The following is a 16,080-nucleotide window of genomic DNA, read 5'->3' on the forward strand; positions in this document are numbered from 1 at the left end:
GAGCAGGCTGTTAGGTGTCTGCACACAATGACTGTGCTACAGGCCTACCAAGCCGACCTGCTAAAAGAGCTTGATGAGGGAGAGGAGATCAAGTCCGACAACATCAATGAGTTAAGGCAGACTGCTGATCTCTCCCTCCGCACTACCAAAGAGACTGCTCACACCATTGGGCAGTCAATGGCAGCCATGGTGGCTGAGGAGAGGCACTTATGACTGACCCTGTCCGACATGAAAGAGAAGGACTTTAGAGGGTGGCCCCTACTGGGGAAGAGTGGGGTGCACCGCATCACACGGTCCGCGTCTCGCTCCAGTGCCCTCGGTAAGTCAGTCTGCCAACCCTGTTCTGGCGGGGCTGAGTATGGTTCTCAGATCTGATCTCGCTCCTCAACGGTTCTCCATGGGAGATTCCAGTCAGGACATATCTTCTCTCACAGATATAATTCACCCTCGCCCAGAGTTGTGGAAACTGTGCGTGTGGCCCCTGAGGGGCCATGAAGTGGAAACACTGACCAGTTGGTACAGTTCTGGAGTTTCTACGAGCTAGGTTCTCTGCAGGGTTGACCACTCCACCTTAAAAGTTTACTTGGCGGCCATTGCGGCCTATCTTGTCCCCCTCGGTGGCCAGTCACAGACATCTCCTAGTGACATATTTCCTCCGTGGTGCGCTGAGGCCTCCAGTACGCTCCTGTGTTCCCCTGGGGAATTGGGAATTGGAGTCTCTCTGTAAAGCTCCATTCGAGCTGATTCAGGAGATATCAAGACTACCTTCATGTTGATGATTACTTCTCTAAAGAGAGTTAGAGACCTTCAGGCCATTTCAGTGGCCCCTATTCATCTTGACTTTGCGCTCGGCATGGCCAAAGCATCTCTATACTCTCAAGCAGTTTATTTTCCAAAGGTTCCCTGTGTCACACCACAACTGATAGTGCTGCAGGACTAGGAGCCTGACCAGAAGAAACTTAATTGTATGTGTCTAGTTCGATCACTGCCTGTGGAGAGCTGCCCTGTGAAGAAAGATGGACCAACTGCTTGTGTGCTGTGGTCCCCCTAAAAGGTCTTCCTGCAACTAAGCAGACCATTAGCCGTTGAATAGTTGTGGCTATCAACCTGACCTATGAGTCCTCTGATCTCCCCTCGCTGATGGGAGTCAAGGCTCACTCCACACGGGGTATTGCAGCCTCCAAGTCCTTCTTAGCATGTGTATCCATGCAGGACATCTGCAACTCTGCGGGATGGTCCATGCCCTCCACCTTTGTGAGATTCTATGGCCTTGATATGCAAGCCACTACAGGCTCTTCCGTTCTCTCGCCTTAGCTGTGCTCTTCGGATAGACATTAGGCAGGGATTTGGAAGTCTGGCGGCGTGGGCACCTCATTCCCCACAGTGTTCGACTCAGCTAGAGTTCCTGAAGAGGAACATCTCAAGGTTACACATGTAACCATGGTTCCTCAAGGGAACGAGACGCTGTGTCTCAAAGCCATACTCCCAGCATCCCTGCCAGCACTTGCTTCTCTCCTTGAAGCTGATGCCAGCAGTGCGGCATGTGCTTTTATAGCTTCCTGGTCGCTTATGTCACCCCGCCGTGATGTCACACCCTTCCATTGGACATATTGCACACGATATTCAGAGTCGCTCATGCTAAAGGCGTTGCCCATAGTGTTTGATGCAGCGTCTCGTTCCCTCGAGGAACCATAGTTACATGCATAACCTTGAGACGTTTCTATTGTTACACAGGTTTGTTTACACATTAAACTTGTGGCCACGAGAAAAATATGTAGTTCCCTCAACATAAGAAGTCGAGGCCATGAGAAATGGATTCCCTCAACGTTCCCTCAACATAAGGATGTCCTTACCTCGACAAAATGATTTTGTGGCCACGACATATTGGCCATGACAAAACTAAGTGAACCAATCATGTCTCCTTACAGGCACCATAACAGTTGTCATCAGTACAAAGTATTTTTATTATTATCCAGTCTTTTGAAGCAATATATATAGTATAATATTGTAGACTATATTTATAAAACTCATTTATACTGTTCATTTTAGCTTGTGTTAGTCCTGCTTTGTAACAGTCATTTGGTTTCTGTCAACTTGTTTGGGATATATATTTAAAAATGTCCAATGAAAATGTTTCCTGGCATAGAGCCACTACCTAAAAACGCTGGCCTTGAAACTGGCCCCAGAATGTGGAATACAGTATTTCTTTTTACCCGTTTTTATCCCAAATATTTGTCAAGTTTCTCTCTGAATTAGACATGAAGTACAAAAAAATAAAATAAAATGCTGTTTGGAATAAGTTTAAACTTCACTGTGTTTAGAATAGAGAGAGTAGCTAATTTTATGTTAAATATTGTGCAGTAACCTTGTAGGAAACAGTATAGGCCTATACATTATTCTACAACTACAACCCGAATTCCGGAAAAGCTGGGACGTTTTTTAAATTTTAATAAAATGAAAACTAAAAGACTTTCAAATCACATGAGCCAATATTTTATTCACAATAGAACATAGATAACATAGCAAATGTTTAAACTGAGAAAGTTTACAATTCTATGCACAAAATGAGCTCATTTCAATTTTGATTTCTGCTACAGGTCTCAAAATAGTTGGGACGGAGCATGTTTACCATGGTGTAGCATCTCCTTTTCTTTTCAAAACAGTTTGAAGACGTCTGGGCATTGAGGCTATGAGTTGCTGGAGTTTTGCTGTTGGAATTTGGTCCCATTCTTGCCTTATATAGATTTCCAGCTGCTGAAGAGTTCGTGGTCGTCTTTGACGTATTTTTCGTTTAATGATGCGCCAAATGTTCTCTATAGGTGAAAGATCTGGACTGCAGGCAGGCCAGGTTAGCACCCGGACTCTTCTACGATGAAGCCATGCTGTTGTTATAGCTGCAGTATGTGGTTTTGCATTGTCCTGCTGAAATAAACAAGGCCTTCCCTGAAATAGACGTTGTTTGGAGGGAAGCATATGTTGCTCTAAAACCTTTATATACCTTTCAGCATTCACAGAGCCTTTCAAAACATGCAAGCTGCCCATACCGTATGCACTTATGCACCCCCATACCATCAGAGATGCTGGCTTTTGAACTGAACGCTGATAACATGCTGGAAGGTCTCCCTCCTCTTTAGCCCGGAGGACACGGCGTCCGTGATTTCCAACAAGAATGTCAAATTTGGATTCGTCTGACCATAAAACACTATTCCACTTTGAAATAGTCCATTTTAAATGAGCCTTGGCCCACAGGACACGACGGCGCTTCTGGACCATGTTCACATATGGCTTCCTTTTTGCATGATAGAGCTTTAGTTGGCATCTGTTGATGGCACGGCGGATTGTGTTTACCGACAGTGGTTTCTGAAAGTATTGCTGGGCCCATTTAGTAATGTCATTGACACAATCATGCCGATGAGTGATGCAGTGTCGTCTGAGAGCCCGAAGACCACGGGCATCCAATAAAGGTCTCCGGCCTTGTCCCTTACGCACAGAAATTTCTCCAGTTTCTCTGAATCTTTTGATGATGTTATGCACTGTAGATGATGAGATTTGCAAAGCCTTTGCAATTTGACGTTGAGGAACATTGTTTTTAAAGTTTTCCACAATTTTTTTATGCAGTCTTTCACAGATTGGAGAGCCTCTGCCCATCTTTACTTCTGAGAGACTCTGCTTCTCTAAGACAAAGCTTTTATAGCTAATCATGTTACAGACCTGATATCAATTAACTTAATTAATCACTAGATGTTCTCCCAGCTGAATCTTTTCAAAACTGCTTGCTTTTTTAGCCATTTGTTGCCCCCGTGCCAACTTTTTTGAGACCTGTAGCAGGCATTAAATTTTAAATGAGCTAATTAAGTGGATAAAAGTGTAAAATTTCTCAGTTTAAACATTTGCTACGTTATCTATGTTCTATTGTGAATAAAATATTGGCTCATGTGATTTGAAATTCCTTTAGTTTTCATTTTATTAAAATTTAAAAAACGTCCCAACTTTTCCGGAATTCGGGTTGTATGTGTAAAAAAAAGTTGCATTCAATACTATCATATAGCATTGCATGTGATTTACTGGAAATAAATACATTTAGATTGCAATTTATTTCAGTTTTGTGTAGAAAAATGAATATTTTAAACCGGTAATAACCTCCAGTTTATCACACTGGAAAGATTTAAGTTTTCTTGCATCTTGCATCTCAGAGGAATGAGACCAACACACCACCCGTGCTGCTGATTCTGTTGCCTTTTCACACACACATACACACACTCATAGGCACAGACACTACAAGAGCAATCACTGCAAATAGTGAGGTGCACGTTACCACTGCAAATACTGTGTGCAACACACAAAAAAAAGAGGACTCAAATCCAGAAGCTTGCTCCACAAACTAGCTTCAACACTCTACTTCCCCAAAGAGGAGAAGGAAAATTTATATTACTATTAAACCTACTGGGGCAGCCAATATTACTCCAGTTACGGCCCACAAAAACAAAAAAACAAGAGAACCAACCATGCTTATGTTTAGGCCAGCTCAAATGCACAATTAAAAACACAATTAAAATCCATTATGTACAGTAAATATAACCTAACCATTATCAATCAATGATAGGTAATACAGGTAGAATAACCAAGATATCCTTTTACCTCTAGTAATACAAACCTCAAACAGAACAGAAATGGGACTCCCTTACTTACCCCGCATACGAACCTACATGAAATCACACATAAGCTTAGTTCACATACAAAATAGCACATACAATAATCATACATCAAAGTCATTGGTTAGTCACATCCCAAGGATTTACAGTGAAACAATCATATAGTAAATCAACTTACTATAAACATACATATACAAACACGTTACATGGCGAACACTACTCTATTGCTGTGAGCCATACAGCCAATGTTACCTCAACTCGTATTCCAAGAGACGATGACAGAATGCGCCCACAGCATATTCCGGCCAAGACCTTCTAATAAAATTGGCCAACAGAGCAACTACATACAGGTATCTGAGATCATCCACTGGGGTTTAACATCTGTTTTCCTATTAAACTCACAATGTTACTTTTTACTTTCTCTCTTGCCCCTCTACACTGGTCACTTTTCTCTCCTGCTACTTCAACTCTTCTCTTACCTGGAACTGGTTCTGTCAGAGAAACAAAAATAGCAGTAATGGTTTCAACAGACATTCCTTGACATATGTCTGAAGGTTGTTGTCACGCACATCCTCAAATACACATCCTCAAATAAATATTAGTGCTCATTATTATTTATTTTTTTTGTCTTCTCTAGTTTCTGACTGGTTGAGCTGGGGAAACCAGGCTATAAAGTGGAAGGAGGCGGACCCTCTGAATACCAATAAATCTGTTCTTGCCTGCTTTGTTGATAATAATTATGACAATTATCAATGACTGATTCTTAAACCTAATACTGTCAGAAAATTATTCTTATTTCATATATCAACAGTGGTGGGTAGTAACGAGTTACATTTACTTCGTTACATTTACTTGAGTAATTTTTTGGGGTAACGAATACTTTTCGGAGTATATTTAAAGATGGGTACTTTATACTCTTACTTGAGTACGTTTTTGGGGAAAAATCTGTACTTTTACTTCGTTACTGTGGGCAACGCTCCTCTCGTTACTTTATCTTAATGCAATAAATGTTATTTATGCTTCAGTTTGATCCAAACGCATCGTCTACTTTTCTCTGGGCAATGAGCGATGCCCATTCGCGAATGATTCATTCTTTTGAGTCAATTCTGTTCAAAGGCTTGATCAAACCAATTGGCAAACGAGTGAATTGGTTCATGAATCAGTTTGAATGAGTCGTTCAGTTCCCTGCCGCACGCGCTGAGCGTCTGAAGTGGTTCACTCGGAGTTGTAACGTTTAAGAACAGAAAGAGCGTTGAAAACGTGGCTGGAACTGCACTGAATTGAAATCTGCAAAGGTTATTATTTGCTAGCGATGGAGATCCTTATTAGATGAACACCGCGTGTGCTGTCTACTGTTTAACAGGTAATAACTTGGGCTACGATTACAGTACACGATACCACTGTGACATTAGTTTGTTGTACTTGTGCGGCCTATAACAGAGGGGAGTCAAGTTGAATGCAGCTTCCAAAAGACAAAAAATAGCCGATTAAGATTTTATTAATTTTAATACAATCACACTGGTGCAAGTACATTCAGCGCGTCATATTATCAGCTGCTAAATTCAGATCTGTGATTGCTTGCTGGCGCTGAGCCAGAGACAGACGCGTTTTTACAGCTTTGCGCATTATAACCAATCACACACGATTCTTTTGAGCTTATTAAAGCATTGGCCAATCAGAGGCGTTCAGATGAGTCATCGCTAAAATGCCGGTGCTTCCTTCACTCGCTCACTGCCTGAATACCTCTTTCTGGCGAATTCTCTCGTCAGAAACAACAAAGTGCAGATGTGTGTACGAATCTTTAATTAAGATATTGATTTCACAGTGTTAACAGTTTCAGTGATTTTAATGGGAGTTTCTGAGAGTGATTGAAATCTAGACTGTCAGTGAAAACTATCTTTAATAATGTAAATGTTATTTGCTCTCTTTCTGAACAATGAAAGATTAGTAGCAATATTTATATCACATTAACTTTCAATGTTAAATTCACATTTAATATAAAGTCAGCCGTATTAAAAATATGTTATGTCATGACACCTATATCTGTTACTTAAGTAAACAGACAGGGTTTTATAATAAATTACATAAATTGGAGTAAAGGCTGATGAAATATATACATTTATACACGCACACATACATTACATACATTTTATCTATATATCTAAATAAAAATAGGCTCAGTATATATGACCCAAAGTAACTAGTAACTAACTACTTGAGTAGATTTTTTATCCAATACTCTTTTACTCTTACTCAAGTAACTATTCAAGACTAGTACTTTTACTTTTACTTGAGTAAATATTTCTAGAAGTACTTTTACTTTTACTTGAGTACAGTTTTTGGGTACTCTACCCACCTCTGTATATCAATGACATCAAGAGTAATATTTTTGATAGACCAAATCATCTAGAGTGTCCTTACTCAACTGTATGTCTAAACTATAATTATGTAGCATTGTCTCATGTATTTCTTTTTGTATTGCTCATATAGGCATTTTAAGAGAAGCATCTGAAATTACACAGACGATTCCTTGAATTCTATAAACCTGTGATTGTGTATTAAATATTTTGCCAATACAAGTATAGCACTCTAAGCTCTATTTATCATGCTAACATGAAGACAGTCAGGTCACCTTTATTTATATAGCTCTTTTAACAATACAGATGGTGTCAAAGCACTTTACAGTATTAAATAGTAAAATAGCATTTTAATAATGCAAAATGACAAATAGAAAATTAAATTTTCAGTTAAAGGCAGTTCATCAATGAAATCACTGATGTCATCATCCAGCTCAGTTAAAATAGTATCTGTGCAATCAAGTTAACGATATTGCTGGATATTAAGTGACCCCAACTGAGCAAGCCAGAGGTTAACGGCGGCAAGGAACCACATCTCCATCGGTGACAGAATGGAGAAAAAAACCTTGGGAGAAACCAGGCTCAGTCGGGGGGACAGTTCTCCTCTGGCCAGACAAAACAAGCAGTTCAATTCCAAGCTGCAGCTAAGTCACATTCTGCAGGGGACTTGTCTGTTTCCTGTGGTCTTGTCCCGGTGGCCATCTAGGAGAAAAGGTCTTTAGTGGGGATCTGTCTCTAAAGCTTATCTACTTGTCCTGTTCTCAGTTGACATTCAGGGCTATAGAGATCCTCTCTAGGTGCTGATTCATGTTCCACGGGCTGGATATAGACTGGATCTGGTGGTTACAGTGACCTCGGAAAAAGAAAGAAACAGAATAATATTAGTATAAATGCCATTCTTCTAACAGTGTAGCAAGTAACTCTGGTGTTAGGGGAAGTGTTCCCAGTCACGGTTGTCCTAATTAATGCAGCCTAAAAATCCTTTAATGGATTTGAATATTAAAAATGTGTTATAATGTTATGTGTAAGCCAGGTTAAAGAGATATTTAGGTGTTTAGCTTGTTCAAATACTGAGGTGCTAAACCACTCAGGGCTTTATAAGTAATGAGCAAGATTTTAAAATCTATACAAAGTTTAAAAGGGAGCCAGTGCAGTTGTCACACACCTGGACTCATTTTGTGTGTTTTTGCCCCTGTGACCCAGTTTCTGTCTTCCGTGTGTGGTTTGATTAGTTCCCAGGTGTGTCTAGTCATTTCCGCATGTGTTCCATGTCCCTCTTAATTAAGTCATGCCATCCACCTGTGTTTTCCCAATTATCCTTTGTATAAAAGCCTTGTCCTTTCAGTTCTGTTTTGTCGGGTCTACTCGTCTACTTGTTACTTGTCAACTTGTCACCTGTTACTTGCCACTTGCCACCTGTTATTTGCTACTTACCTTGCCTATGTTTGATTTAATAAATCCTTGTTTCGTTTATCCCTCGGCTCCGTGTTCCTTCCAGCAGCGTAAGCCGTGACAGAAGACCCGACCTAAAAAGTTAAAAACTGCGTGTTTTCCCTCCGTTTTGTTTTCTGTTTTTTCACAGTCTTTTTCTTTCCGTAGTGTGTAATGGATCCCCCTCTATCGCCCCGAATACCTCCTCCTCCTGCTGGAGCAGGAGGGACTTTCTCTCGAGGACCATACTAGACGGTTTCTCTTCCTAGCTAATGCCACCAGCTACCCGGACCACGCGCATGCGGCGAAATCCTCCCGAGGACCATCTTCGGGCGACAACGCTCGAGCGTTGTCGCCCGAAGATGGTCCTCGGGAGGATTTCGCCGCATTCATAGAGTGGAATCTGGTGAGAAATGGGTCACCTCTCACGGTCGGCCAAATGGAGGATCTCGCCAGGTCCACTCTGGACCCAGAGCCCAGCCTACAATCTCCCCACGGTACGAGGCATAAGCCCGAGCCCACCGATGACGGAGAGCCAGAGAGCAACCCGTCAGACCAGGTGCGAGAGCCGGCGACACTGCCCACCACGAGGGAGCAAAATGTGGAGCGCCAAATGGGTCAAAATGAGGGGGTTTCCAGTTCACCTATGCCAGATCCTCTGTTAAGCCCAGGAAGGGCTCCTGATCTTCCGTTAAGCCCAGGACGGGCTCCTGATCCTCCTGTAAGCCCAGGACGGGCTCCTGATCCTCTGTTAAGCCCAGGAAGGGCTCCTGATCTTCCGTTAAGCCCAGGACGGGCTCCTGATCCTCCTGTAAGCCCAGGACGGGCTGGGCATACAGCCCGTCCTGTAGGCCCAGGCCCAGTAGGCCCTGCCCAGCCCGTCCTGCTTCTGATCCTCTGTTAAGCCCAGGAAGGGCTCCTGATCCTCTGTTAAGCCCAGGAAGGGCTCCTGATCTTCCGTTAAGCCCAGGACGGGCTTCTGATCCTCTGTTAAGCCCAGGAAGGGCTCCTGATTCCCCGTTAAGCCCAGGACGGGCTCCTGTTCCCCCGTTAAGCCCAGGACGGGCTCCTGATCCTCCGTCAAGCCCAGGACGGGCTCCTGATCTTCCGTTAAGCCCAGGACGGGCTCCTGATCTTCCGTTAAGCCCAGGACGGGCTCCTGATCCTCCTTTAAGCCCAGGATGGGCTCCTGATCTTCCGTTAAGCCCAGGACGGGCTCCTGATCTTCTGTTAAGCCCAGGACGGGCTCCTGATCCCCCGTTAAGCCGAGGACGGGCTCCTGAACCCCCGTTAAGCCGAGGACGGGCTCCTGAACCCCCGTTAAGCCCAGGACGGGCTCCTGAACCCCCGTTAAGCCCAGGACGGGCTCCTGATCCTCCGTTAAGCCCAGGAAGGGATCCAGCCCCAGAGCTTACTCCAATGCCTGCTCCTCCAAAATTCCCACCCACTCCTGCCTCCTCCTCCGCTGTCGTCTGGCTGCCCCTCTGCTCGCCCTCAGCCTACCATCATTGTGGTGCGAGCTCAGCGGGACCGCCATCCTCCAGCGACGCCTTGGTCGGCGTCTCCCTCACCTCCGCCTCCAGCCTCTGAGGCCTGGACTCCGCCTCGGCCCGTTGACCCGTCGGCTCCACCATGGCTCCTAGCTCCTTCCTCTCCGCCATGGCCCGGCAGTCCGCAGGCTCTGCCTGGCTCCCTCGTCCCTCCGGCTCCGCCTTGGTCTGGCGTCGTCCATCCTATGCCTCGGGACTCCACTCCTCCGGCTTCGCCTCATCCCTCCGTCCCTCCGGCTCCGTCAGGCTCCTTCATCCCCTCGGCTACACCTCAGTCCTCGGTCACTCTGGCCTCACCGCGGCCTTCCGGATCCACATCGCCACGTCAGTCACCAGAGCCATCAGTTCCGCCTAGGACCTCCGGCTCCTCCCCGTCACCCTGGCTCTTCGGCTCTCCGTCTCCGCCTCGGGCTCCTCCTCCACTTGCTCCGTTGCCGTGGGTCGAGTCCCTGGAGTCGGTGACCATTCCTCCTCCATGGCTCCTTCCTCCGTCGGCCCCACCTTGGGCCGTTATGGCTGTGGCCTGGGTCCTGCTGGGTACCTCCTGCTTCAGATCCTTCCTGTCTCCTCCCTGGCTCCTCCCTCCGTCATCTCCTCCCTGGCTCCTTCCTCTGTGGTCCCTGTCTGCTGGCCCCCTCCTGGGAGGCTGTCCTCCACCGGAACCTCCTCCCAAGTTCCCACCCACGCCTCCCTTTGTTGTTTCTACGGTGCGAGGACGCACCTACCGGGAGGGGGGAGTACTGTCACACACCTGGACTCATTTTGTGTGTTTTTGCCCCTGTGACCCAGTTTCTGTCTTCCGTGTGTGGTTTGATTAGTTCCCAGGTGTGTCTAGTCATTTCCGCATGTGTTCCATGTCCCTGTTAATTAAGTCATGCCATCCACCTGTGTTTTCCCAATTATCCTTTATATAAAAGCCTTGTCCTTTCAGTTCTGTTTTGTCGGATCTACTTGTTACTTGTCTACTTGTCTACTTGTCCACTTGTTACCTGTTACTTGCCAATTGCCACTTGCCACCTGTTATTTGCTACTTACCTTGCCTATGTTTGATTTAATAAATCCTTGTTTCGTTTATCCCTCGGCTCCGTGTTCCTTCCAGCAGCGTAAGCCGTGACAGCAGTGTTGACAGAACCGGGCTAATATGGTCATACTTCCTGGTTCTAGTAAGAACTCTAGCTGCTGCATTTTGGACCAGCTATAGTTTGTTTATTAAGCGTGTATAAAAACCACCTAATAAAACATTACAATAATCTAACCTTGATGTCATGAATGCATTAATTAATGTTTCTGCATTTGACATTGAGAGCATAGGTCGTAATTTAAATTTCTTTGAGATGGAAAAATGCAGTTTTACAAATGTTAGAAATGTGGCATTCAAAGGAAAGATTGCTATCAAATAGCACACCTAGGTTCCTAACTGATGACAAAGAATTGACAAAGCAGCCATCAAATCTTAGACAGTGTTCTAGGTTATTACATGCAGAGGTTTTATTTCAGAAAATGAACACCTTCAAAATTTAGCAGTAAGAAATTACTCGTCATTACAGTTTTTTATATCAACTATGCATTCTGTTCATTTTTCAAATTGGTATGTTTCACCAGGCTGTGAAGAAATATAGAGCTAAGTGTCATCAGTAAAATGGTGAACGCTAACACTGTGCTTCCTGATGATATCTACCAGTGGTAACATCTAAAGCATGAAAAGTAATGTCCCTAGTACTGAGCCTTGAGGTACTTCATTATGCACTTGTGATTGATATGATACCTCTTCATTCACTGCTACAAATTGATGGCAGCCAGATAATTATGATTTGAACCATGTTAATGCACTTCCACTAATGCCAACAAAGTTTTCTAGTCTATTCAAAATAATGTTGTGTTCAATATTGAAAGTGAAAGTGATGTGACATACAGCCAAGTATGGTGACCCATACTCAGAATTCGTGCTTGGCATTTAACCCATCCAAAGTGCACACACACAGCAGTGAACACACACCCGGAGCAGTGGGCATCAGTGATGCGCGGGTTGATCCAAAATGAGCGGGTGCCTGCGGTCACCCATGGTTACCCGCGGTTACGAGTCATCCAAAAATATCTTTAATGATATTCGGGTCGTGGTCGGTCGGGTTGTTTGAAGTAAAGATGCCAATTAAACCTTTGTAATTTATATAGTACTAGACGCAATTTTGAAATATATAGGCCTACACTTTATTGGCTGAATAACTGGCGCGAATAGAGTGACCACCTGTCCCGCTTTACGTTGTACTGTACAGCAATTTTACCCTTTGTCCAGCCTCACGCAAACTGAGCATATGTCCCGCTTTTTTATTTGACCCTGCCTAATGAATACACGGATACGTCAACGGGCATACTGTTAACTTATGTCCAATAGTTCAGAGGAGAGCAATAAAAGTGCATGACTGTTGACTGGCGCATGAACATCTCCTCAATAACTGTCAACATTCTCAAATTGGAGAGTGCGCGCTGTTCGGTCAGGTTAAGCAGCCGTGGCCGAGAAAAAGAGAAGATGCACTTGTAATAGCGAATGGACCGCAACATACTCTTGGTTAAGACCTGTAGATGGCGAAGCAGAGAGAGCTTTTTGCATTTTATGCAAAAGCAGTTTTTCTGTGGGACATGGTGGAGAATAAGACGTGAAGCGGCATGGTGCATGTGAGTACCACAGAAAAAAGCACATCATCAAGAAACATGCAAATCAAAGCAGTCGTTTTTCAATAAACCAAATTGCCCACAGGCTGACAAAGTTTCGGCAGCAGAAGTGATGAGCATGTATCATGCCATACAAAAAAAAAAGGGTACATCACACACATTCATATCGCTCTACCAACTACAGTAACAAGTTAGGCCCAGTCATTTTTCCAGATTATGAAATAGCTAAGAAAAAAGCTGTAGAAACTTTGGGAGATATTTTGGGTCAGGTAGTGTCTTAATCTTTTAGTCGGTGGGTTTAAAATATAGGCAATATATTACAGAAAGCTTGAAATATCTACTTTTAAACGATAATATGCAAACCAAAATAAATAAGCTACACTCTCATTATGTAATCCATATGAGTCCGCATCGACAACTTCATCTTAGCAGCGACACAGAAAACACCAGTTTATTACTAAACCAGGGGTTTTCAACCGGTGGTCCGCGGCCCCCTGGTGGTCCGCGGCGGCATTGCATGTGGTCCGTGACATGCATTCCAGCCTACGTAATTTCACTATTAAATAATTAATTTTTCCAAACATTTCCAGAATATTTGCACATTGGTGTGAATACACTAAATTTTATGAAAATATCAAAAATAATATAGAGGAGTTGAGATTCAAACTGACACAGGATAGGCTAGCTTTGCACCTATCAGGTCTATGCTTTGCAACGTCATATACGTACACATTCATCTTGCGCGCGAAATAGACCAGCATCTCGGAGAGTTAAGGAAATACATTATTGAGGTTTCATTGAAAAGACGCTTAATATTGGTGAATTTAAATTTGGAGTGGAGTGGAGCTGTTAGCTATAACGTTTCTAACTAAGGCGAAGATTGCTAGTCAGCACCAAGCATGGATCGCTTTTTAGTGAGGAAAGTGACAGATGTCAGGACAGATGGACAGGCTTCTGCTGCATGCTCTTCAGACAAAGCTACAACGTCGGAGGAAACAGGGAAACGTAGTGGGAAACGAAAAAGAAAATACAGTGAAGATTATGTTAAATATGGATTTACAGTAATGACTGACAAAACAGGAGAGGAGGTACCACTGTGTTTCGTATGTTCAACGTTGCTTTCAAATGAATCCATGAAACCGTCGAAACTTTCTCGTCATATGGAGACACATCACAGCTTCTTGAAGGCCAAGCCTATTGAGTATATGCAACAGATGTTGCGTGATTTCAAAGGACAGCAGACGCTCATGAGAAAGAGTGCAAAAGTCAGTGAAAATGCACTGAAAGCCTCATATCTGGTGGCTCTCAGAGTTGCGCAATGCAAAAAGCCTCATTTAATTGCAGAGCAGCTGATTTTGCCAGCAGCTATAGACATGTGTAAAACCATGATGAACGAAGAATGTGCTAATAAATTAAAAACTATTCCTTTGTCAGATAGCACAGTCGGACGTCGAATTGAGGAAATGGCAAATGATGTGAAAGAGCAGCTGATAGAGAAACTTCGATCAGTTCAGGGATTTTCAATTCAATTAGACGAGACGACAGATATAACAAATGACGCGCAACTTTTGGATATGAGGCTGTCACTATGTACCACTATATCACCACGAATAGACAGACTGTGTGGAAGTCACCACGCCCAGAAATCCCACTAACAGGTAAGGAGTACCCCCCCCCCCACACCCACACCCACACACAATAGTGGGCCGCCGATTACTTGTTAGTCAGAATGGTGGTCCCTGGCACAGAACCAGTTGAAAACCCCTGTACTAAACAATTAAATGTCTCCTTGCTGATTTAGACACATGCATAATCATTACTTTACCGGTTCTTTGTGGCAAGCCTTATTTGTGCGGTCATAACTCTTATTATCCTGTAGGCTATAGCCTACTTTTAAAAAATGCGGGTCAGGAAGCGGGTCGGGTACAATATTTTCTTTTTCTTTTTTTGCGGTCCGAGTTGCAGGCAGGTTAGTTGAAAACATCAGTCGGGTGCGGGTTGTTTATACATTGACCCGTGCATCACTGGTGGGCATTTATTTATGCTGCGGCACCCGGGGAGCAGTTGGGGGTTCGGTGCCTTGCTCAAGGGCACCTCAGTCGTGGTATTGCCAGCCCGAGACTCGAACCCACAACTATAAAGTTAGGAGTCAAACCCTCTAACCACTAGGCCACGACTTCCCCTTGGTGAACGCAACGGTAAGATCCAGTTCAACGAAAAGTTGTCTGGTAGTTCAACATATAAAAACTGGATCTCAGGTATTGTGGGAAGGGATGTTGAGTAAAGTATGAGTGTTAGCTCATCTTGACAGCTCTTGCATTTACCATTCGCTACAAAATAGAAGTGCATAACTGGAAGATTAGAAATCATCCCTTAGAATATTATTACTTACTCTTTACATAAATACATTAGGTGGATCAGCTGTCAATCTGAGTGGGTCAGTGTAACCCTGGCCTGTATATAATGCATATATTTTCCTTTGAGCCCTTATAAGAATGTAGACAACATCCCAGAGTAAAAGTATTTATAGCAATCAGTGTAAATATGTGTACATAAATTGGACATATCAAGGAGAGATATTTACATAAATAGTACGCTGAAATATTTGCAGTACTTGGCATTGCTTTAACTATTTGATTCAAAGATATGTGTCCAGTGCATGTCATTGCATGTAAATTAAAAATATGATCCTGCCCCAGTTACCAGGTAATTGAATCTTCTGATTTCAGAGAACTGAAAACAGCTGTTGAGAAAATATTTCAAATATTCTGTGAATCCAAAACTCAACGTTCACAGCTCTCTTCTTGCTGAGCAATACTGAACAAAAACATAGTGAAACTAGAGCTGGTTGGCTTTAAAATATTCTGGCCACCATAATAATACAGATGGCCACAGATGGTCGTATGTCAGAAGGCAACTTGAGGGTAAAATTAATAGCAATATGCCTAATAAATGCATACATATATAGTACTTGAGCATACAGTGTTTCCCATGCAAAATAAAAAAAAAAAAAAAAAAATGATGCCAGAATATAATAAAATATTATGTATCACATAGCAAAGCATCACACTGAAAAATCCTTAAGGTTTTCAGTCAGAGTAAAATTGAAAGTATTTTTTTATACAAACAACATTTTAGTGAAAACATGTTTTCACTAAAATGTTGTTTGTATTAAAAATACTTTCAATTTTACTCTGACTATAATATATCTAATTAAATATTTCACTGTAAACTACTGTGTGATAATTGATACTTCTAAAAGGCATATTTTTATTATTAACTTTTTTGTATTATTATTATTATTATTAAAAAATCATATTTTTTTTACTACTAACATACTACTGATTTGTATGATTATACTGTAGCATTTTTTTCATTTATTTGGTCATTATACTGTAATGCCCATAAACTTCCTTTTAT

At 42.9% G+C, this 16,080-nt stretch overlaps 1 pseudogene; it reads left to right on the forward strand.

The window, feature by feature from the left end:
- The first annotated feature begins 228 nt into the window (after nt 1–228).
- The window catches only part of LOC132140187 (uncharacterized), a 51,691-nt pseudogene continuing 35,839 nt past the window's right edge, over nt 229–16,080 (forward strand).

This window comes from Carassius carassius, chromosome 5 (assembly GCF_963082965.1).
Source record: "Carassius carassius chromosome 5, fCarCar2.1, whole genome shotgun sequence".
Classification (NCBI taxonomy): Eukaryota; Metazoa; Chordata; class Actinopteri; order Cypriniformes; family Cyprinidae; genus Carassius; species Carassius carassius.